The sequence below is a fragment of the Pleurodeles waltl genome, chromosome 6 (assembly GCF_031143425.1).
Source record: "Pleurodeles waltl isolate 20211129_DDA chromosome 6, aPleWal1.hap1.20221129, whole genome shotgun sequence".
Classification (NCBI taxonomy): domain Eukaryota; kingdom Metazoa; phylum Chordata; class Amphibia; order Caudata; family Salamandridae; genus Pleurodeles; species Pleurodeles waltl.
This window is the reverse complement of record NC_090445.1, coordinates 608,080,212-608,105,929: the sequence shown is the minus strand read 5'-3', so window position 1 is coordinate 608,105,929 and position 25,718 is coordinate 608,080,212.

The window sequence follows — 25,718 nt, the reverse complement described above, 5'->3', positions numbered from 1 at the left end:
CGCAAGTCACCCCTCCTTGGATTCCCCTAGGTCTCTAGTTTTCAGAAATGCACAGGTTTGGTAGGTTTCCCTAGGTGCCGGCTGAGCTAGAGGCCAAAATCTACAGGTAGGCACTTCGCAAAAAACTCCTCTGTTTTTTTCCAAAATTTAGGATGTGTCCACGTTGCGCTTTGGGGTGTTTCCTGTCGCCGGCGCTAGGCCTACCCACGCAAGTGAGGTATCATTTTTATCGGGAGACTTGGGGAAACGCTGGGCGGAAGGAAATTTGTAGCTCCTCTCAGATTCCAGAACTTTCTGCCACAAAAATGTGAGGGACATGTGTTTTTTTAGCCAAATTTTGAGGTTTGCAAAGGATTCTGGGTAACAGAACCTGGTCCGAGCCCCGCAAGTCACCCCTCCTTGGATTCCCCTAGGTCTCTAGTTTTCAGAAATGCACAGGTTTGGTAGGTTTCCCTAGTTGCCGGCTGAGCTAGAGGCCAAAATCTACAGGTAGGCACTTCGCAAAAAACACCTCTGTTTTTTTCCAAAATTTAGGATGTGTCCACGTTGCGCTTTGGGGTGTTTCCTGTCGCCGGCGCTAGGCCTACCCACGCAAGTGAGGTATCATTTTTATCGGGAGACTTGGGGGATCGCTGGGTGGAAGGAAATTTGTAGCTCCTCTCAGATTCCAGAACTTTCTGCCACAGAAATGTGAGGGACATGTGTTTTTTTAGCCAAATTTTGAGGTTTGCAAAGGATTCTGGGTAACAGAACCTGGTCCGAGCCCCGCAAGTCACCCCTCCTTGGATTCCCCTAGGTCTCTAGTTTTCAGAAATGCACAGGTTTGGTAGGTTTCCCTAGGTGCCGGCTGAGCTAGAGGCCAAAATCTACAGGTAGGCACTTCGCAAAAAACTCCTCTGTTTTTTTCCAAAATTTAGGATGTGTCCACGTTGCGCTTTGGGGTGTTTCCTGTCGCCGGCGCTAGGCCTACCCACGCAAGTGAGGTGTCATTTTTATCGGGAGACTTGGGGGAACGCTGGGTGGAAGGAAATTTGTAGCTCCTCTCAGATTCCAGAACTTTCTGCCACAGAAATGTGAGGGACATGTGTTTTTTTAGCCAAATTTTGAGGTTTGCAAAGGATTCTGGGTAACAGAACCTGGTCCGAGCCCCGCAAGTCACCCCTCCTTAGATTCCCCTAGGTCTCTAGTTTTCAGAAATGCACAGGTTTGGTAGGTTTCCCTAGGTGCCGGCTGAGCTAGAGGCCAAAATCTACAGGTAGGCACTTCGCAAAAAACACTTCTGTTTTTTTCCAAAATTTAGGATGTGTCCACGTTGCGCTTTGGGGTGTTTCCTGTCGCCGGCGCTAGGCCTACCCACGCAAGTGAGGTATCATTTTTATCGGGAGACTTGGGGGAACGCTGGGCGGAAGGAAATTTGTAGCTCCTCTCAGATTCCAGAACTTTCTGCCACAAAAATGTGAGGGACATGTGTTTTTTTAGCCAAATTTTGAGGTTTGCAAAGGATTCTGGGTAACAGAACCTGGTCCGAGCCCCGCAAGTCACCCCTCCTTGGATTCCCCTATGTCTCTAGTTTTCAGAAATGCACAGGTTTGGTAGGTTTCCCTAGGTGCCGGCTGAGCTAGAGGCCAAAATCTACAGGTAGGCACTTCGCAAAAAACACCTCTGTTTTTTTCCAAAATTTAGGATGTGTCCACGTTGCGCTTTGGGGTGTTTCCTGTCGCCGGCGCTAGGCCTACCCACGCAAGTGAGGTATCATTTTTATCGGGAGACTTGGGGGAACATAGATTAGCAAAACAAGTGTTATTGCCCCTTGTCTTTCTCTACATTTTTTCCTTCCAAATATAGGAGAGTGTGTAAAAAAGACATCTATTTGAGAAATGCCCTGTAATTCACATGCTAGTTTGGTCACCCCGGAATTCAGATATGTGCAAATAACCACTGCTCCTCAACACCTTATCTTGTGCCCTTTTTGGAAATACAAAGGTTTTCTTGATAGCAATTTTTTACTCTTTATATTTCAGCAAATGAATTGCTTTATACCCGGTATAGATTGAAAACGCACGTCAGGGTGCAGCTCATTTATTGGCTCTGGGTTCCTTGGGTTCTTGATGAACCTACAAGCCCTATATATCCCCGCAACCAGAGGAGTCCAGCAGACGTAACGGTATATTGCTTTCGATAATCTGACATTGCAGGGAAAAGTTACAGAGTAAAACGTAGAGAAACATTTATGTTTTTTTCACCTCAATTTCAATATTTTTCTTTTTCAGTTGTTATTTTCTGTAGGAAACCCTTGTAGGATCTACACAAATGACCCCTTGCTGAATTCAGAATTTTGTCTACTTTTCAGAAATGTTTAGGTTTCTGGGATCCAGCATTGGTTTCATGCCCATTTCTGTCACTGACTGGAAGGAGGCTGAAAGCACAAAAAACTGCAAAAATGGGGTATGCCCCAGTAAAATGCCAAAATTGTGTTGAAAAATTGGGTTTTCTGATTCAAGTCTGCCTGTTCCTGAAAGCTGGGAAGCTGCTGAGTTTAGCACCGCAAACCCTTTGTTGATGCCATTTTCAGGGGAAAAACCACAATCCTTTTTCTGCAGCCACTTTTTCCAATTTTTTTGAAAAAAACGAAATTTTCACTGTATTTTGGCCAATTTCTTGGCCTCCTTCAAGGGAACCCACAAAGTCTGGGTACCTCTAGAATCCCTAGGATGTTGGAAAAAAAGGACGCAAATTTGGCTTGGTTAGCTTATGTGGACAAAAAGTTATGAGGGCCTAAGCGCAAACTGCCCCAAATAGGCAAAAAAAGGCCCGGCACAGGAGGGGGAAAAGGCCTGGCAGCGAAGGGGTTAATGGTACAGCTCCCTCTATTAAGGTAGATACCCACATAGGATATAAGGTTCTTATTGGGGCTATGGTGTTTGCTTAAAAAGCTCTTCTAGACATTTGGTGGGGGGGTCACGAGACAGGGACAGGAAGTGGCTGCTGTTTCTTGGACTGTCCCTAGCATGCATAGCAAATAACTGCTAATTTGGGCTGTTAAATCAGCAGGGCACATTCTGGATCATTGGCAGTTAATATCTTCGGACTCATAACAAGAAAGAGCATCGCTGAAGGGCAATAATCAATCGGCTGCATGTGGACAAGGGTGTGTTAAACTAATTAACGAAAGAAAGAAGCTCATGGTGAGCACCACCTGCGGGCCAACCTCTTTCAGCAGGAATACTTCCATGGGCAAGGCTGAATAAAAAATGGACACATTAAAAGGTCATTTTAGGCTTGGATTGCGTTAGCTGTCGGGAACTCCGGCTGACCATAAAAACAAAAGCGAATTTCACTATTATTCATTCCAAAACTGTAAACAATCCCCCATGTGTCGTGGGGTACTGTGAGCTAGTCCTGATAAGCCAGCTGACACTTGCCTGCATTTATAATAGAAAAGGAGAAAAGCCCCAGCATCCTTAGTTGTGCAATGCTCACTATTAAACCAAGGCTGACTGAAGATGCGCCATAAAACGCGGTGACACTTGACAGATATTAAGGGGGTCATTCTGACCTCGGCGGTAAAAGGCGCTTACCGCCGGTCAGAAGACCGCCATAACTCCGCCACGGGAAACCGCCACGGTCATTCTGACCCGCAACAGGCAAACCGCCCAAAACCCGCCATCCACAAAAGTCCGCCACACCAACGGCCAGCGAAAAACTGGTGATGGCCAAACCTCCACCGTCACGCCAACAGAAATAGGCCCATTCCATTCCAACCCACGAATCCACGCGGCGGTCTTTCAACCGCGGTATTCCATTGGCGGTACACACCGCCGCGGTCAAAATACACACACAGCTCCAAAACACGGCCATATTGGACATTTTGAAATACACACACCTGATACACATACAAACACCACTCCCACACACCCAACACAATATAAAACACACACCCACATCACCCACAAACCCCTACGACCACCATTTATTGACTAAGGCCAGAGAGAGACACCACCAGCTAGTACAGAGCATTCACAGGCACATTACACCATCACCCACACAACATCCACGCACAAAACACCACACACCACCACACTCACCACACTCATCACCACAAACACCACCCCACACCTCATCCACACCACCCCATTGCACCCCAAAGACACCCCAAGTTTTCAGACACTGAACTCAGGGTCATGGTGGAGGAAATAGTTCGGGTAGAGCCCCAGCTCTTCGGGACACAGGTGCAGCACACCACCATTGCCAGGAAGATGGAGCTATGGCAAAGAATAGTGGACAGGGTCAACGCTGTGGGTCAGCATCCACGAAATCGGGACGACATCAGGAAGCGATGGAACGACCTACGGGGGAAGGTGCATTCTATGGTATCCAGGCACAACATCGCGGTGCAGAAGACTGGCGGCGGACCCCCACCTCAACCCCCAGAATTTACAACATGGGAGGAACAGGTCTTGGCGATCCTGCATCCTGAGGGCCTCGCAGGAGTAGGTGGAGGAATGGACTCTGGTAAGTCTAATCTCAACTACTTTATCCCCCCCCACCCACCGGCATGCCAAATCATACCCCCACCCTCACCCCCAACCCCATCACACATCCTCCTTGCTAATGTCTCACCATCACAACCCACCCATCCCAACACCAAGCCCTGCATGCGACCACAAACCATGGACACCCATCACCTAAGCATTCCCACTGCACATACCCATCCCCCCCCAAACCACCGTCACAACAGCCCCCACAAGGGAATGTCAGCACTGGGGTACACGGGCACCCACCCATTGCACGCTATGGCACACACAGAAGCAATAACCATACTCTTATACCCCTGCAGGACCCGAACGCCACGACACCACCCAGGAGGGACCAGAAATGTCCATTCCACCCCCAGAAGAGGCCCACAGTGATGACAGCAGCTCTGTCTCCCTGGACCCAGATGACCAGCCCGGCCCATCGGGGACCTCGGGACAGTCGGTTCCCCTCAGACAGCCACAGCCCACAGCAGACCTACCCCCCTCTGGGAACACCAGCACAGCACCCACCCAGCGGGCCCATGCCTCTGTCTCCAGGACACGTCAAGCAGCGGTGTGTCCACCACTACAGGGCACCCAGGTTAACCCACCACCCCAACAACAACAGGGACCTGGGGGCAGTGGTAGTGGGCACACGGTCCAGGGGACAGATGCCCAGGGAAACAGGGGAACTGGGAGGGCTACTGTGCAACAGGGGGGGGACAGGCCCAGGGAACCCACTCTCCACGAGGCCCTATCCTCCATCATGGGAGCATACCACCACTCCCAGGAGACGATGGCGACGGTCCTGGCCAGGTTCCAGGAGATCCAGGTACTGCAGGAGGAACAGTTTATGGGGTTCAGGGAAGAACTCAGAAACATCAGTTCCGCAATGGGCACCATCGTTGTGGCTCTCAATCAGATTGTCAGCACATTGCGGGACCATGTGGCACCACAAAGGGCCCCTGTCTCTAGCATGGACCAAGAACAGGCTACCACCTCCGCTGGCGCTAGTGGACAGGAGGCCCTGACACAAGAACAACAGGCCACCAGAACCCCACCCCCTGCAGAAGGAGAACCACCCCGCAAGCGGTGCCTGAGATCTAGGAAGAAGACAGAGTAGGATGCCAAGACCCCCGTCAGGAAAGGATACCCCCTGATTGTCATCCCACTGTCCCACATTGTCACCCTGTCCAACCTTAAACTGCCCCTGCTCCACCTTCCACAGGCATATGGACAATGCGCCTGTGAGACTTTAATAAACACACTTATTGCACAAAAATAATCTGGAGTCTGCCTGTATTTTTGAACAAATGTATTACACAGACCGTGCCAACATGTCCAGTTACATTGGGATGACAACATACCACTGTCTCACAGCTGTAGTCCATGGGGAAACAAAGCAGAGGTCACAGAGTGGGGCCCACATCTCTGAAATTGGAAGGGAAAGTCACAACTCAGTTAACATACACTGGGGGAAACTCAGACAGTAGAGAGGCAGGAGACTTTAAGTAAATGTAAAATGCCGGTGTTGATTCTTACCTGTATGTCATTGGAAATACTGCTGTATTACTGTGTCCCTGTTGTCTGTGTCGTCCTCTTCATCTTCCTCCTCTTCACTCTCCGCAGGCTCCACAGCTGCCACAACACCACCATCTGAACCATCCTCCTGCAGGAAAGGCACCTGGCGTCGCAAAGCCAGGTTGTGAAGCATACAGCAGGCCACGATGATATGGCACACCTTCTTTGGAGAGTACATTAGGAATCCACCTGTCATATGGAGGCACCTAAACCTGGCCTTCAGGAGGCTGAAGGTCCGCTCGATCACCCTCCTAGTACGCCCATGGGCCTCATTGTACCGTTACTCTGCCCTTGTCCTGGGATTCCTCACTGGGGTCAGTAGCCATGACAGGTTGGGGTAACCAGAGTCACCAATTAGCCACACACGGTGTCTCTGAAGTAGTTCAATCACGTAAGGGATGCTGCTATTTCGCATGATGTACGCGTCATGCACTGACCCAGGGAACTTGGCATTTACATGGGAGATGTACTGGTCAGCCAAACAGACCACCTGGACATTCATGGAATGATAACTTTTTCTGTTCCTGTACACCTGTTCACTCGTGCTGGGGGGGACCAAAGCAACATGTGTCCCATCAATTGCACCAATGGTGTTGGGAATATGTCCAAGCGCATAGAAATCACCCTTCACTGTAGCCAAATCCCCCACCTCAGGGAAAACAATGTAGCTCCGCATGTATTTCAGCAGGGCAGACAACACTCTGCACAACACCTTGGAAAACATAGGCTGAGACATCCCTGATGAAATGGCCACTGTTGTTTGAAATGACCCACTTGCCAAAAAATGGAGTACTGACAGAACCTGCACTAGAGGGGGGATCCCTGTGGGTTGGCGGATGGGTGACATCAGGTCTGGCTCCAGCTGGGCACACAGTTCCTGTATAGTGGCTCGGTCAAGCCTGTATGTCAGTATGACATGTCTTTCTTCCATTGTCGACAGGTCCACCAGCGATCTGTACATGGGAAGATTCCTCCATCTCCTCGCAAGTCCCAGCGGACGGTGCCTAGGAAGGACAACATGGAGCACAGAGTCAATCAACCCACAGGTACGTTCCCACAGCTTGCACAGTACACGATTCACTATGCATTGAATGGTGTGTATGAGTGTTGATGCAAGGCCTAGGTATGTGTGACGCAGTAGAAATTAAGATATGGGGGCCCTTGAAATGGCGGCTGCCTGACCTGTGAAGTGCGACAGTGGGATGTGAGGTCAATGTGCTGGCGTGGCACACCGTGGCGGTAGGCGGTCGAAGACCGCAGCGCAAAGCCGCATTGGTTAACATTGAACCCTATGGGTTTCAGGAGCCAATGACGATGTGCGCCGGCGGTCGCGGTACGCACCGCCGCGGTACGCACCGCTGCGGTACGCACCGCCGCGGGCGTGACCGCCATTTTCTATCTGCTTAATCACTCGATACCTGATCATCCACAGGAGAGGACCTATACTGCAAGTGCTAATGTGACCTCGGTCTGGAAGAGACAATGGCTGCTGCGACTGGGGAAAGGGCCCCTGCCTTCACTTCTGAAGAATTGGATAAACTCGTGGATGGGGTCCTCCCCCAGTATGCGCAATCTACGGTCCTCCAGACCAACAGGTAAGTACACTGGGACCATGCATTGTGGCCAATGCATGGGTTGAGTGGGGTGAATGAAAGATGGTGGGGAGGGGAGCGATTGAGGCATGCATCAAACGACAGATGAGAGCATGTGCCACATGGCAAGGGTGGGGATGGGGGGCCACTCACATCGAGCATGCAGAAGGTAATGTTTTTTTTTTTCTCCCCCTGCACATGTCACATAGGTCAGCGCCCATCAGAAAATTGACATTTGGCGTGCCATCGCCAAGGACGTCCGGACCCTGGGGGTGCACAACAGACGGGGCACCCACTGCCGGAAGAGGTGGGAGGACATCCGCCGCGGGAGCAGGAAGACCGCAGAGGCTCTGCTGGGGATGGCCTCCCAACGTAGGAGGGGTGCCAGTCGTACTTTGACCCCCCTGACGTCCCGGATCCTGGCGGTGGCCTACCCCGACTTGGATGGGCGCGTGAGGACATCACAGCAGACACAAGGGGGTGAGTACAAGCACATTCTGCTGATTTTGCGCACATTGGAGGTGTCTGGGTGGGGGAGGTGGGCTGTGGGTATCCCTAGGCCAGGGTGATTTCTGTAGGCTAGGCCCCTCCGTTAGGCATGGCCCTGTGCCCCGCCCCCCACCTCTGTAGGTTGCCTAGTACAGCTATTCATGGCCCTGTGTCACCCATGTGTGGAGTTGTCGTCCATAGGCTTGTAGGCCATGTCCCACGGATTGAGTAGTGTACCCCAAGTGCGCGGCGTAGTGCAGGGGGCTTCTGTGTCTGTCCTCTCCGCCAACTGTGTCGCCAATGCATGCACTCAACATGTCTTTGTTTCTCCACCCCCCCCCTTTTTTGGTGGTCTTCCTGTTTATGTGTGCATTAGCATCATCAGGCGGAGGAGAAGTGGCATCGGAGGACGAGGGAGCTGCATCTCACATGGCCATGGAGGGCCATGCAACTGAGTCGGATTTCACCAGTGAGCCGAGGGCGAGGGGAGCTCCACAGCGGGGACACGTGGTGACACCAGTGACACAGACACCTCCTCGGAAGGGAGCTCCCTGGTGGCGGCAACATCCGTGCCCACCGCAACAACAGGTACAGCCGCCACCCAGTGCACCAGCTCCGCCCTCCCAGCAGCCCCTCAGCCTTCGCCCCGTGCCCGCTCACCCAGGAAGGTGGGCATCTCCTTCGCCTCAGGCACCTCAGGCCCTGCCCCAGTTACCCCTGCTGCCCTCAGTCAGGAGGCCATTGACCTCCTGAGGACACTCATTGTTGGGCAGTCTACCCTTTTGAATGCCATCCAGGGAGGTAGAAAGGGAGGTGCACCGGAGTAATGCATACCTGGAGGGCATTCATTCGGGTCAGGCTGCCCATCAGCGATCGTTCAACGCTCTGGCCTCAGCACTGACGGCAGCCATTGTCCCTTTCTCCTGCCTCCCTCCTCCAACTTCCTCAACCCAGTCCCACTCCCCTGTACCTCTGCCTATCCCAGACACACCTACAGACCAGCCTGCACACACCTCAACACCCAAGGGAAGCTCATCCAGACATAAGCACCACACATCACACAAGCATTGACACAAGCAACATCCACATGCAGACATGCCAACAGCCACTGCCTCCTCTGTGTCCCCCTCCTCCTCGTCTCCCTCCTCCCTCCCTGTGACGTCTCCACTCACACTTGCATGCACAACATCTTCAGCCACTACGTCCATCACCAGCACACCCACCAGAACACTCCGCACACGTGCAGTCACCACCCCCACTACCATTTACACGTCCCCTGTGTTCTCTCCCAGTGTGTCTGTCACCCCCTCTTCCAAACCACACAAACGCAGGCAGTCACCCACCCAACAGCCATCCACCTCACGACAGCCTCCAGCACAAGCACCTGCACCCAAAGACACCAGACTTCACTCTCCTACAACCACATCCTCTTCCTCCACTCCCATACCCACTACAACTACCCGTCCCTGTCTTTCTAAATTGATTTTCCTTTCCAATCTTGACCTCTTTCCAACAACTGACCCACCCCCTCCATCTCATAAGACTCCAATCAGCACCTCAGCCAACACAAAACCTGGACCTACAAAGACAATAGTCCAAGGATTTTGGAGTCCACCACCTTCAAGGCCAGCTACTTCGGCTTGGAGTAAAGAGACGGCCAGCCCACCCCCTGAAAAAAAAGCCAAGAAAGCCAGTGCCCGGCGCGACATGCCAAAGACAGCAGGCTCCAAAAGCACTACCCTGGCACCGTCAGGGAGTGGGGTGCCACCTGGCACACCGCCAAAGGGAGGAAAGGGCCACAGACGAGGAGGGAAAGGTGGCAAGGGCAGCACGCCCGACAAGTCCGGCAGCAGGCGAGCTGCCCAGGAGGGCCCCACCAGCCCCATTCCAGGTGTGCAGGAGGACACCCACGGGCCCTTCAAGTCAAGAACTGCTGAACAGGGCACCGCCGTCTCAAGACCGCTGAACAGGGCCCTTCAAGTCAAGAACCGCTGAACAGAGCACCGCCGTCTCAAGACCGCTGAACAGGGCCCTTCAAGTCAAGAACCGCTGAACAGGGCACCGCCGCCTCAAGACCGCTGAACAGGGCCCTTCAAGTCAAGAACTGCTGAACAGGGCACCGCCGTCTCAAGAACCGCTGAACAGGGCCCTTCAAGTCAAGAACCGCTGAACAGGGCACCGCCGTCTCAAGACCGCTGAACAGGGCCCTTCAAGTCAAGAACCGCTGAACAGGGCACCGCCGTCTCAAGAACCGCTGAACAGGGCCCTTCAAGTCAAGAACCGCTGAACAGGGCACCGCCGTCTCAAGAACCGCTGAACAGGGCCCTTCAAGTCAAGCACTGCTGAACAGGGCCCTTCAAGTCAAGAACCGCTGAACAGGGCACCGCCGTCTCAAGAACCGCTGAACAGGGCCCTTCAAGTCAAGCACAGCTGAACAGGGCCCTTCAAGTCAAGCACCTCTGAACAGGGCCCTTCAAGTCAAGAACCGCTGAACAGGGCACTGCCGTCTCAAGACCGCTGAACAGGGCCCTTCAAGTCAAGAACCGCTGAACAGGGCACCGCCGTCTCAAGAACCGGTGAACAGGGCCCTTCAAGTCAAGAACCGGTGAACAGGGCCCTTCAAGTCAAGCACCGCTGAACAGGGCCCTTCAAGTCAAGAACCGCTGAACAGGGCACCGCCGTCTCAAGACCACTGAACAGGGCCCTTCAAGTCAAGCACCGCTGAACAGGGCACCGCCGTCTCAAGACCGCTGAACAGGACCCTTCAAGTCAAGAACCGCTGAACAGGGCACCGCCGTCTCAAGGCCGCTGAACAGGGCCCTTCAAGTCAAGAACCGCTGAACAGGGCACCGCCGTCTCAAGACCGCTGAACAGGGGCCTTCAAGTCAAGCACCGCTGAACAGGGCACCGTTGTCTCAAGAACCGCTGAACAGGGCCCTTCAAGTCAAGAACCGCTGAACAGGGCACCGCCGTCTCAAGACCGCTGAACAGGGCCCTTCAAGTCAAGCACCGCTCCGCTGGGAACCGCCGTCTCAAGCACCGCTCTGCTGGGCACCGCCGTCTCTGCACCGCTCCGCTAGGCCCTTCATCTCAAGCACCGCTCCGCTGGGCACCGCCGTCTCTGCACCGCTCCGCTGGGCCCTTTAACTCAAGCACCGCTCCGCTGGGCAACGCCATCTCTGCACCACTCCACTGGGCCCTTCATCTCAAGCACCGCTCCGCTGGGCACCACCCTCTCTGCACCGCTCCGCTGGGCCCTTCATCTCAAGCACCGCTCCGCTGGGCACCGCCGTCTCTGCACCGCTCCGCTGGGCCCTTCAACTCAAGCACCGCTCCTCTGGGCACCGCCGTCTCAAGCACCGCTCCACTGGGCACCGCCGTCTCTGCACCGCTCCGCTGGGCCCTTCATCTCAAGCACCGCTCCGCTGGGCACCACCCTCTCTGCACCGCTCCGCTGGGCCCTTCATCTCAAGCACCGCTCTGCTGGGCACCGCCCTCTCTGCACTGCTCCGCTGGGCCCTTCAACTCAAGCACCGCTCCGCTGGGCACCGCCCTCTCTGCACTGCTCCGCTGGGCCCTTCATCTCAAGCACCAATCCGCTGGGCACCGCCCTCTCTGCACCGCTCCGCTGGGCCCTTCAACTCAAGCACCGCTCCGCTGGGCACCGCCGTCTCAAACACCGCTCCGCTGGGCACCGCCCTCTCTGCACCGCTCCGCTGGGCCCTTCAACTCAAGCACCGCTCCGCTGGGCACCGCCGTCTCAAGCACCGCTCCGCTGGGCACCGCCCTCTCTGCACCGCTCCGCTGGGCCCTTCAACTCAAGCACCGCTCCGCTGGGCACCGCCGTCTCTGCACCGCTCCACTGGGCCCTTCAACTCAAGCACCGCTCCGCTGGGCACTGCCGTCTCTGCACCGCTCCGCTGGGCCCTTCAACTCAAGCACCGCTCCGCTGGGCACCGCCGTCTCAAGCACCGCTGGCCCATTGGCAGAAGGGGCAGGCCCGCATCTGTGTCGGGCAGGGCTGCACGAAGCACTCTGGGCACCATGCCTCCTCCAGAACTAGTGGAGTCTGTAATCCACTTGTGAGATGGCACAGTGGGCAATCCACCCACTGTAGAGACTTGTGAGACTGTGGCTTTGCACTCCCCAGGATGGCACAGTGGCCAATCCACCCACTGTAGAGACTTGTGAGACTGTGGCTTTTCACTCCCCAGGATGGCACAGTGGGCAATCCACCCACTGTAGAGACTTGTGAGACTGTGGCTTTGCACTCCCCAGGATGGCACAGTGGGCAATCCACCCACTGTAGAGACTTGTGAGACTGTGGCTTTGCACTCCCCAGGATTGAACAGTGGGCATGGAGCCCCCTTGTGGATCTGGCGTCGTGGACTCATCTGGCTGAGGTGCCCCCCCTTTCCTTCCCCCTGAGGTGCCTGTAGTTTTGCTATCTGATGCCCCTGCAGTGTTCTCTCCATTGGAGTCGGGTATCCTGTGTGGGCTTTGCCCATGTGTTTAGGCCCATTGGCCCACGAACAATGACTGATACCCAATTTGGACAGGACAATTTACATATGTATATATAGTTATAGATGTTTGATATATTTTTTAACTTGGCCGTACAATATACTTCAAATTTCATGGTCATTTTATTTTGTCTTTGCATTCTTCCGGGGGGTTTGGGGGTGTCACTCTGAGTTGTTGCTCTGTATTGATGTGTATGTAGTTGTGGGTGAGGGTGAGGGTGGGTGTGTCGCGTATGTGTGTCCCCGTACTTTTTTGCCTCCCCCCTCCCCTGTGTCGTAGGTGCAGTACTCACCGTTGTCTTCTGCGCCGGCGTTCGTGCTCCTGGTAGAGGAGCAGGTAGACAATAGCTGGTAGGATGTGTAGTTCGGGTTCCGTGCTGTCCAGATTCCTCGTGGAGTGTGTAGAGGTGAGCGTTTTCCGTTCGTAATGTCTGTTTCCGCCGTGTTTTTATCGGCGGGGCTACCGCCCCGGAAAAGGTGGCGGATTGCTGGGTTGTGATAGGGTGGGCGGTACATTGTCTCCCGCCTGTCTGTTGGCTGTGACCGCCGCGCTGTTTGTTTGTCCCGCCGTGGCGGTCGGAGTGTTAAAGTGGCGGTCTCTGTTGGCGGTTTCCGCCAGGGTCAGAATTCCATTTTTTTTACCGCCTGCCTGTTGGCGGGTTGGCCGCCGGTTTAACACCGACCGCCAGGGTTGGAATGGCCCCCTAAGTGTTCGTCTTCTGGAAAAACGACCATGGTGAACAAATGTAATCCTACCCTGCTCTACCTGACGAGCATCGCTGATGGCAGAAGCCTCAATCGAGAGCTCTGGGTATAAAACAATGCATTTATGCATTTCTCAATTAATTATAGATTATGTACCGTTTGTTAATTTATGCGCGTCATTTCTCGCAAAAAAAATTCAGTATAACATAAATTCAAAACTGCGTGACATGAAGGTCCGATATGACAAAGGGTCTGTCGTAAACAGCTGCACTGGCTCACCTCAGAGTTGAGCCCCCCTATGTTTGTTTTTGGTGATGCGTGAATAAAGTTCATGCAAGTAATTCAGATTTTTTTCTACCTGAACTTTGCCATTTTAAAGAAAAGTAAGTTGCATTTTGGGACATGAAGTTTTGCTTTTAATACTGTACGCAGGTGGTAAAAAATCATTATCAAAAGACGTTAGGCTAAAAAGCCAAGACTCACTAAAGATGTCTCACATGAGAGGATAGGAAGAGTTTCCTCCGCTGAGTGCAAATTCCCTGGCATGAGCAGTACACAAGGCCATGGGCCTCATTACGAGTCTGACGGTCCATGGACCTCCAACCTTGGGGTGACGATCGGGCCAGCACAAATTTACAACCCTGGCCAGGAGACCGCCGTCCCCACCAGGAACATCGTTCCTGACAGGGTGACGGCAGTCTGAGTTTTACTCAGCCAGGACGACGCTGAACTCAGCGCCGCCTGGATGATTACAACTCAGCTTTCCACCAGTCTTTCCATGACGGTTACCCCCCATTGGAAAGGCTGGTGGAAAGCCAGTGCTGGGGACCACGGGAGGGGCCCTGACCTGCCCATGGCATGGGCAGTGCAGGGGGCCACCTGCCCAGTACCATCAGAATGCGAACTGTCTGCTTTGAAGATAGTGTGCATTCCGTTGGTGCTGGTGTGCTACTATATTGACCCCGGCTCCCTTAATGGAGCCAAGAGCAATATCGTAGCACTGTTCCCACCGGTCAGCCCAGCGGAATTGTGTAATACAATGTTCCCAAAAGTCAGCCCAGCAGGAATATTGTAATAAGCACTAAAAAAACAAAGATTACAGGGGCGTTGTAGTTAAGATTTTATACACACAAAACGATAGAAATTCAGCAATTATAGTTATCTATAGTTACTATAACTCATGTCCTAACGTAATTATAATCCATGCCCCCCCATGCACCGTGTTCTCATCAATAATTTCACTGCAAATGTTTCAGTGATATTATCAATGGTGTCATAGAAGATGACATGACTGATGTAATACAGAGGGTTATTAGCAGTGCATGGCAAGGAAGCAAGTTACAGTTATGTTAGAGCACAAGTTATAGTTACTTGAGATAACACTACTGACCGGCATACCATATGGAGAGTTGATAAGAATGTGCAGGAATTGCTCAAACGATATAGATGTACAAATCAGATATGGTAAAATAATGCAAAGATTAAAGGTCAGACGGTACAAACAGAGCATCCTTAATAAGAGCATGGAGAGAATAAGGAGTAAAAGTCGTAATTATGTTTTAAATCCAGGAATTGAGAAGAGGAAGGTTGAGAAAAATCTTTTGAGGGCAATTACAATGCATAGCTAGGAAAGAGGGGCAATAAAGAAAATTTTACAAAAACACTGGAACTTGATATCAAAAGATCCTGATATCGGCCCCAGAGCTTGCAATATACCATCATTGACATATCGTAAAGTGCCATCTTTAAAAGACATAGAAGTCAAAAGCCACTTCTCTCAGAAACCAGTGAACAATTGGCTTATAGAGCAACAGAAGGGTTTTGTGAAGTGTAACAATTGCAAAGCATTTAAAATTGGACTAACAACAATAAACATTCACTGGAGACAATAACAATGACATTTACATCAAACATAGATTAACTTGGGAAAACAAATTTACATGATATATTATTGAATGCCATTGTGGTCTTAGGTACGTAGGAAGTACTACATGCATGCTTTGGAAGAGGATTTTGGAGTACATTAGGGCAATTACACACAATGACCAGACTTATACAGTGGCTAAGCATTTATGAATACATGAGATGAGCAATTGGAAAACGTTGAGATGTTATGTCATAGATCATGTATTGGAACATGAGAGGGGTGGTGATAGAATACAAAACTGTGTCAGCTCAAGTCAAGATACATTATTCAATTATGGACTAAAATTCTTTTTGGATTGAATTATGGTGAGGAGCTTCAGATTCATTTGCAAATTATTTTTTGTTATAATGGTTTAGTCCTATCTGAATAGTAAAATGATAATTGGGAATATTGCATGAATTTGGCACTCATACACTTATCAATAATATCACTATGATTGATAATGTACATGAATGGACATCTATCAATAAGAGCACTGTGACTGATAATATACATTAATATTGTGGCACTATACCGGAACTGGATGGTCATGTATTGGATGAAAACCATATCAGTTCGGATGTCTCAACAGCTGTTCTTGCATTTTCATAATATTGTATAGAGTTTAAATAATGTATTAATTGTGCTTAAAAAAAACTGTTTCTGAGTGCTATTCATTTTATATCGATAAGATTTATAAGGATCCGACGTATAGGTTTTGTTTACTATTGCATTTTGGTTAATATATTTGTTTTTTGAGAGTATACTGCAGGTGCCAGAATGCCTGATAATGGGTAGAATGGACAAACAGTATAAAAGGTAAACATAGTAAAGGGACACACAAGCTGTGCGAAAGACCGGTTAGGTCGAAACGCGTCGGTGCAGCTGCAACGTGTTTTAAAATAAAGGATTGGAAGAGTTTACGGAGTGGGGTGCAAATTTCTTTTGGACTGTGATATATATATATATATATATATATACAATATTACCTATTGCTGGTCACCAGTGCCAATAACTTTGGTGCCACTTGACAAATCTTCATAAAATGTTGAAAACTAATTCTTTAGTCAGTTCGGCTGCTGCCTTGGAAGTTTCGGGGTGATCAATCAAGTGCGAGCCACAGATTTTTCTGAGAATTGTTTTAAAATAGTGCAGTCTCCTGACCTTTTCCTTTTGTTTGCCCCTAGATGGGCCAGGCCCCAGTGGCGTTATGGAAGTGAAAAAAAGAAGGGTGTGCATGGGCCCCCCCTCCTAGGGTTTTTCAAAGCCCCTGGGACTGTCACCTCCCTGGGGCAAATTATAATAAATGTGTTGGGGGCCTCACAACCTACCTGGGGCAAAACAGTAATTTTTTATGGGGGTGCCCATACAGCCTCCCCCACAGGCCCGGGGCTCGCCACCTTCCTGGGGCTCAATATAAAATTAATGCAGGGGGGCTGCCACTTCCCTAGGGACATTTATTCAAAGTAAGGGGGTCCGTGTGGGAGGGGGCCCTCGTCATGTACTCCTAATGACCCCAAATAGTACAGCACGCATGACAACTTTTATATCATCAATAAAAATACCAATGAAACATTAGCAGTCAAATTATTGAGCAAAAAACTGTGCATGATGGGACCATGAGTTATAATTACCTTAGGGCATGAGTTATAGTTACTTGAAATAACTCTAACTGTAACTGCTGAATTTCTATGGTTTTGTGCGAGTAAATTCAGACCCTAACCTTAACATCCCTGTAGCCTTTTTTTAATTGATTTTTTTAAATTTTTTAAAATTTTATTTCCTAATTATAACATCCCTGTAGCCTTGTTTTTTCAGTGTATATATATATATATATGTATATATATATATGTATATGTATATATATATATATATATATATATATATATATATATATATATAATCCAAAGCAGATAGAGCAATATTCACCAAAACGGCTGCACTGATCCCTCGGCCGTCTCGTGAGGACAAAAGAAATGTTCGTAAGCAGAGTTTCACCAATTTAATTCCATTAAATTGATTCACAGTTTCCTGCACAGAATGTCAACGCGTTTCAGCAAACGCCTTCTACAGGACATATATATCTGTGCGTGTGTGTGTATATGTGCATATAACCTACTGGCTGTCTCCAGTAGGTAGTTATAGTTAGGACCATGTTTCCATTGAAAAGTGTTTTTTGACTTGCCTATATTTTTGGCGCCATTTCACGAATCTTGATGAAATTCTGCAAAAAAATGTGTTCTTGTGAATCTTGTTGTACATGGGAAGTTTCAGGGTGATCCATCAAACAGAGGGCAGAAAACACTTTATAATTCAAATTGGGATTTTGAACACGACCACAGACCAAACTGCTGGACGGAATTGCACCAAATTTGGCAGAAGATAGCTTTTGGTCCAGAAAGAAGCCTTTTTGTTGTTTGTTGTAAATCTGTTCAATAGTTTTTGAGATATAAAAAAAAAAAGAAATATAAATATCCTGAAGGTGCGAAGGCTTTGCGAATAACAATGAGCTCGTGCAGAGATCTTCAGAGCTCTGATTGGCTGACAACACTTCAACCCCTTAGTGTTGACAGCCCTCTTGGGACTCGACTTGAGCTGAGTCCCTGAAAAAAGAGATTAAAAAAAGAAAAGGGGCCAGGGTAAGGACACCTTGACCCCTTAGCTTTGGTGCTGGGGTCCCGAGGGACCCCACCAGGGCAAAAAAGCACATTTCAAATAATATTTGCTGCAAATTTGCGATTAACTTGCAGCATTTTGTTTTTTAAGGCTCCCATGCTTGTTGTGAATAGAGCCCCTGGGTGGACCAGGTCCAGGGGGAATTTCCCAAAAAAAGATGGGGGTGCATGGGGCCTCCCTCCTAAGGCTCTTTGATCCCCAGGGACCACTAGCTCCCCAGGGCTTTATTAAATAAGTGTGCGCAGCCCTCCTTTACTCCAAGGACCACCATCTCCCCTGGGCAAAACAGTTGCTTTCAGGGGGAGGCCTGTATGGCCTCCATAGGTTCGAGGACCACCAGCTACCTGGGGCTAAACATTAAATTTTGGTGGGAGACCCACGCTGCCACCCCACAGTCCTGGGAACCACCACCAATTGTTAATAGCCGGGGGTGCACCCGCGGTACCCAACGGTGGTGACTGGGTGCCCTGGGGTGGCGCACCCAACTGACATGGTCGGGCCACAGGGAAGGGTCCCCAGTGTCGAGATCGGCCTAGGGAGGGGGCCCGCAGGGTCACCCCCACCCCTAAAATAAGAATATATATTTTATGGCCGGACACTAGACAATGGGGCCTCCTGGGTTAAAATCGGCAAGGGAGGAAGGCCACGTGGCCCCACCATCCCCACAAAAAAATATATATATTTTAAGGCCTGGCCCTTGGGGGTGTGGTACCTGGCACTGAAATAAGGTGGGGAGGGAGGCTGCATGGCACCCCTCCTCAATTTAATTAAGGCCAGGCCTTGGGGGATGGGGTCCCCAGGGCCAAGAGTGGCCCAGGGAGGTGGGCCGCACAACTTATCCCCACATTGATTTGTAGTTGGCCCCAGGGGATGGGGTCCCAGGGGCTTAAATTGGCCTAGGGAGGTGAGCTGCACAGCCCCCTCCTGCACACTGGGCATTCATCCAATGAGGTAGCACTTACTAACTAACCAGCATAAAGTACTCCTGTTGGATAGACATTTTGTGCTAAAGTATGGACTTTTGTTTTGATAAACAAGCAGGTGAGCTTCAGTTCTGACCATGATGCACATTCTACAGAAACTAAACCTCAACAGGAAGCCATTACAAATATAATATATTGGACAAAACATAGCAGATGCCCCACTTGAAGCTCCACTTCTGGAAAGGAGAAATTATACTAACTCCTGGGCTTGGCGAGGCAAATGTGTTTACTTCGACATTCCATACTGAAAAACGATCTGAAATCCTTTGTAGAGGTGAATGCATCTTTCATCTATTTGAGCGCAATCAGACACTCTGACACTCACTCTCACTCTCACTCTCACAAGGACCCTCTCACACCCACTCTCACACCCAGATAGACACTCTCACAGACACTCTCACACCCAGAGACTCCCCCTCACAGCTATTCTAATATCCAGAGAGACAGGCCCTGCAGCCAACTTCTGCCACACACTGCCCAAGGCTGTACACAGTGTGGGTTTGGGAGGTTGGTGGGATTGGTATATATATATATATATATATATATATATATATATATATATATATATATATATTACCTAGTGATGGTTGCCACTAGGTAGTTATAGTGAGGACCATTTTTTTCCTAGAAGGAGCATTATTTGTTTTGCCAATTACTTTGGCGCCATTTGATAAATCGTCACAAAATGTTCAAAACTTATAATTTGGTCAGTTCAGCTGCTGTCTTGAAAGTTTTGGGGTGATCTATTAACTGGGAGCCAATAAAAAGAGGGGTCCCAAAACACTTTTTCCCCATTCTACGCTAGTGGGATTTTTCACATTTCTGAACACAATCACAGCCTGAATCACAATCAGAATTACACCAAATTTGACAGAAAGCTAGATATTGTTCCTGAAAGAGTGCTTTATAGGTCAAGCGTAAGCGTACAGCCTCTTGTATACTTTTAGTATTCTTATATCTGTGAGCTTAAAGCCATTTCATTTGTTTGTTTCAGTCTCATTTAAAAATCCTTGGTTGCTAGCGGTCAGTCATTCTTCTTTGTCCCTCGTTTTTCTCTTTAGGAGCAAGGCCTAACTTCAGAATAATTACATTTTGTCATGTTTATATGTTCTCTAGAGGTTTTGTTTCTTCTTGGTTTCCTGCTCCTGAGTAAATATGCTTACAATGCTGAACTCGGGGGCACTGTACATGCACCCTACTGCTTCTTCCATAGTAGTTAAATCGCCCTCCTCCTAGCCATATTCTTGCTTTTCCCACCACCCAAACACCATCCTCCTGCTGCCGCTTGTTAATTCTTGTTCCACCATGACTGCTTGCCCTGTAACTAGGCCTGAGTGGGGTTTGTGAAGTTGTGCTATGCAGAGCTCTGCAAAGTGCCCAAAAAACTCTAGCGCGCTACGCGAAGTCTGCAAGCGGCAGAATGTGTTAGGTTGCGTTCTTTGTGCTGATTTTTAGTGCCAGGTGTTTGTCCCGTGCTGGAAAGTCAGCACAAATAGCTCCCTGTGCAGCGCAAGAGAGCACTGATTCTTTTCTGCCACTCGAGTTGATTTTCTACTCGAGTGGCAGTACCTCAACTCAAACTGAAGATTTCTCAACGCTAGCGGTCGTGACCATCTGCGACTACTCGCGTTGAAAAATCTCACCAGGAGGTGGTCTTGAGTGAGATTTTCCTTGCTCGCACTCGCCAACTCACTGTTGACAAGTGCAAGCGACAAAAATACTCCACTCCACTATGCAGAGTTTTTTGGAACTCCTCACTCTAAGCGGAGTGAGGAGTGGGAAAAACTCTGCAAATTTACCTGCCACCCCTACCCGTAACCCTCTGCTTTCTTTCGCCTCACCGCTTCGCGCTTATGGTGGTATGATTTTTTCTCTTCCTTGTTTTCGGGCAGCTTGCAGTTTCTTTGCAATGTCAGCGGGGTCTTTTATATTTAATTTTTATTAATTTTAAAATTTAATTTTAATTTTTTAATTTTAATTTTAATTTTTTTTGCAGTTGTATGGAGTACAAACTCGACACAAAGGTATTAGGTGCTTTATTTATTTTTAAGTTTTATATAGCGCAAACCCAATATAAAGGTATTACAGCGCTTTACATGGGCACTGGTTGCATTACACAAGAACAAATTCATTTTTGGTAGCAAAGGGAGATTAAGCGATTTGCCCAGAATCGTAGATGTTGAGACAGCGCCAAGACTCGAACCATGTTCTACAGCTTCAAAGTCACAGCTCTGGCCTTACACCACATCCTTTGTCTGGTGCATGTTGGGGCTGTCTGGCATTAACTTGTTTTTTTAACACAGCACACGATAATACAGGTTCTGCCATTTCATAGCGCTGCAATGCAGGTGCCGTTCTTAACAAACTCGGTATAATTAATTTGCATTAACCTTGCTGGGATGACGAGGTGAAAAAAGCTATGTCGGGATTGTAATCTGTGACATACTTGTTCTGTCAAGACCTCTGTAGTGGGTGCAGTAACCAACTGACTTGAGTAGCGCTTAACACTAGGGAATAGCTCCAGCTCCTGATAATCTCTGGAGTGTCACCAACCAAGCACATAGGTTAGTTCTAGGCAAGAAGATGACAAAAGGTGTTGTCTTCAAAATGGTGGAAAAGGAGTTGTGACTCCAGACCCAAGCACCGGCTTTGTGTACACCTGTAACTACTTACCTATGATTAAGGCGTTTCAGCGTTTGAGGAGGATTTTGTGGGAGCTGCTGCATACATAGTGAATAAATGCTGGGATATTTTCCTGAACATGTGCCTTGGCATTTTGGGGGTCATTCTGACCCCGTCGGGCGGCGGTTGCCGCCCGCCTGGAGGGAACCGCCATTCGGCTGCCTCACGGTCAAAAGACCGCTGGGGCCATTCCAACTTTCCCGCTGGGCCGGCGGGCGCTACCTAAGGTACCTAAGGTAGCGCCCGCCGGCCCAGCGGGAAAGGGGCCTGCAACACAGAAGCCGGCTCCGAATGGAGCCGGCGGTGTTGCAGGTGTGCGACGGGTGCAGTTGCACCCGTTGCGCTTTTCACTGTCTGCTAGGCAGACAGTGAAAAGCAGGCTGGGGCCCTGTTAGGGGGCCCCAGGACACCCGTTCCCGCCATCCTGTTCCTGGTGGTAAAAACCGCAAGAAACAGGCTGGCGGGAAGGGGGTCAGAATCCCCATGGCGGCGCTGCTTGCAGCGCTGCCATGGCGGATTCGCCCAGCCGGGGGAAATCCGTCGGGAAACCGCCGGACCCGGTTTTCTGACCGCGGCTTTACCGCCACGGTCAGAATGGGCAAGGAAGCACCGCCAGCCTGTTGGCGGTGCTTCCGTCACCCGCTGCCCTGGCGGTCAGGAATGAGGGCCTTTGTGTCTTTTTGATGTTACAATGGATGCTTCACCTTTGGAGCTGAGGCTTTACTGTAGGGTCAGTGGCCCCCGTACAAAGCTAGTAAGTGATTTATTAATTTGAGGGGGCATTTATCCAAGACATTAAATTATGGAGATGAGTGAGCGATGGTGGTGAGGTACTTTACCTCTCCTTTCACAGTTCAAAATTTTCTGGTGGTTGATGACATAATATAATAATCACAGCAGCTCTATGGACTAATGCTCTGAAAAAGAACATGAGCTGGCTTAAGGTGCACTATGGGAAAGGTAGTTTATGATTATCACGGTACGTGGTTCACGAGTTAAAAGCACTGGCTTTGTGTACACCTGTAACTACTTATCTATGATTAAGGCATTTCATCCGAAACACACCAGGAGGATTTTCTGGGAGCTGCTGCATACATAATGAATACATTCTGGGATGTTTTTCTGAACTGGTGCCTCAGTATTATATATATATATATATATATATATATATATATATATATATATATATATATATATATATATATATATATATATATTTCCGACTGGTGATAATTATGTATTAATTTACATTTAAAAAACATTGACATTCTGAGAAAAAACAAAGATTGACACTTTTAGGCTGGCATGTTCCTTCTGTAACAAAGTGGTTTTGGGGTAAGTGATTACTGTGACAAAGTCATCCTTTTGGCCCTGATCACCCTCATTTTGTGACTGATACTGGTGGTTACTGACACTTACTGTGCCCTGGGATCTGCTATCCAGGTCCAGGGTCAGTGATCTGTTTAAAAGGTGTATGGTCATTAGGTGTAACTATAATTGACTCTGACAGCTTACCTGTAAGTCCCTAGTCTATGGTAAGGCATGTATGTTTAGGGACCCCAGTGGAGTTAAGGCACTTATGAGTGCACTGCTATGGTCTCTGCTGTTATTTTAAAGACAGCCCTGCCTTGCAGGCTGCTTTTAAAATAAAAGTAAGCCGAACATCGACTTTGGAATTAAACAAATACTTCTAAAGTCTTAAACTACTTTATTTTTATATACGTGTCCCCGAAGATCTGCCCTAAGTGTCCCACGGGTAGAGTGCCTTGTAATTATAAGCAGGGACATTAAAAAAAAGGGTGTTTTATAAATCCTGGTGAGGGAAAAACTGCCAGTTTAGTTTTTCCCCATTTTAGTACATTAGGTCCTTTGGCTCATATGGAAGGCTTCATTTTAAATTCATAAAGTCTTACTTTTGATAGGAGTGAGCTAAAAATATCATTCAAGGTGTCAAATCAATAGTTAAGATCAATTCAATAACTTCCCAAAGTTAGATTTATCATAACTATTACAGGGAAAGAGTTTTAGAACTCTTTCCTAAAGTTACCTAAAGGTAGCCCTGTGACAGCCTCTCCTGATTGGTCAGGCTTTGACAGGCTGGCCAGGCTGCCTTGATGATGTGTGAAGTGGCCTGGGCTGAGAAAAAGGTACTATCTGGTGGGAGGAGAACTGCAGCAGCAGATGCCAGAGCAGGATGAGCCTGGGTGGCCAAACAGTCTTCAAAGGGTGAAAGACAAGTAGTTCAGAAACCAGACCACTGCCATTTCCTACACCCTCAACCAGTTGGGAACCCCTGTAATTACATTAAGAGAGGGGCAGGAAGGGGAGTGTGGGGAAAGGTTAGCCACACCTGTGGGTGGGCTTCGCTAGACCTGAACCTTCAGAAGAGGATTTCTCCATCTTGAATTTTAAGAAACAGTGCTTTCTAAGACAAGCATGTGCCACACTTCTTAGGAAATGGTCACCACAGAGGGTGGGACCCTGCACCCCATTGGTCAGGGCTGCTCTGCTGCTTGCCAGCCCAGAAACCTAGATAAAAGTAAGAAAGCTGCCCAGTAACTCAGATCCCTGCTGGGAAGAAATCAGAAGAAGGACTGCCCTGCTAAACCCCTGGTCAGCACCAAGAAGGACTGCACTCTGAAGAAGTGCACCTGTTGCACACTGGGCTTCACCACAAAAAGGTCCTTACCTGGCTTCAAAACATTCAGCAGTGGACTCCCTGTAAGCAACAGGTAGGAAGGAACTACCAAGAGTCCCCTGCATCAAATCCTGCAAGAAGAACACAGCTGACCAGCTTATAGTGGACTTTTAAGGATTCGACCAGGTGCATTGTGGAAATTGTAGTCCAAACTCTCCAAGGGGCAACTCAAAGCTTCTGGAACCTTGGCTGGTGTTGTGGACCATTCAAGAAACCAAAAGGCCTTCTGGGAGAAGATACAGAAGTTAGGAGACATTTGAAGAATTTTTGGAGAAAAGCTCCTTGAGGTGACCAACCCGTCGTCAAGAGCCAAGCCTGCGATGTCGAACTGTGACCTGGCCTGAATTTCAGGTTTGCCCCGCTGAAGCTCCAGAGCTTTTTGTTCTCAATGAGATTTCCAGGAGTTGACCGAGTCATCGCACTGAGCCAAGCTGCTGTAGTTGACCCACAAGCCGGCCTGAGGAGGAGACCTGCTTGACGCTGCGAGAAAAAGCTCTGATGAAAAGACTAAGGGCCTGATTTAGAGTTTGGCGGATGGGTTTCTCCGTCACTACTGTGACGGATATCCCATCTGCCATATTACGATTTCCATAAAATATAATGGAATCATGATATGGTGGAAGGGATATCCTTCACATTTGTGACAGACTAACCTGTCTGTCAAACTCTAAATCAGGAACTAAATCTGAAGGTAAAATTTTGAACGAGGCCTACTGCTCAGTGTATCAAGCCTCAAGCTTTGACTTTCACCCATTAAGGTGAGTCCATTGGCGCATTTCGCTTAAGCACTAGAAAGCACATTTTTTTATTTACTCTTTCAAAATTCATATCTTTGGTTCATTACATTGGATTTTTGTTGCTTTGGTGTCATTTTAAAGATAAAAATATTTCTATTTGATATAGTTGTACATTGGTGTTGGATTTTTATTGTGTATTGTGTCTTACTTATTTGCTGTTTTGTTGATATTAAACGCTTTACACATCTGTTTCATAAGTAAAGCCTAAATGATTATGGGACAAGCTACCAAGGGTTGAGCATGGATTAATTTACCGAGACCGTGACTGAACCTTATTTGTGCTTGTGGTCCTATTACTAAGTGTGGATACCTATCCTCCCTTACTAATAAACTACTTTCCAACCACTACCCTCAGGAAATAATCACAACCCTTGTCTGGGTGAATGCTCAAAGTAACTAAATTAACCTAGGCTCAACCTCATGGTACCTATGACACAAAGCAGACAGGCTTAACTTAGAACAATGTGAAAAGTGTTTGCACAGTATCAAAACAGTAATAAAGTTGGAAAGCAAAACTATAAAAATTTCAAACTAAATTAGAAAAATAGAGTACAATTTGCTAAATAAAATCA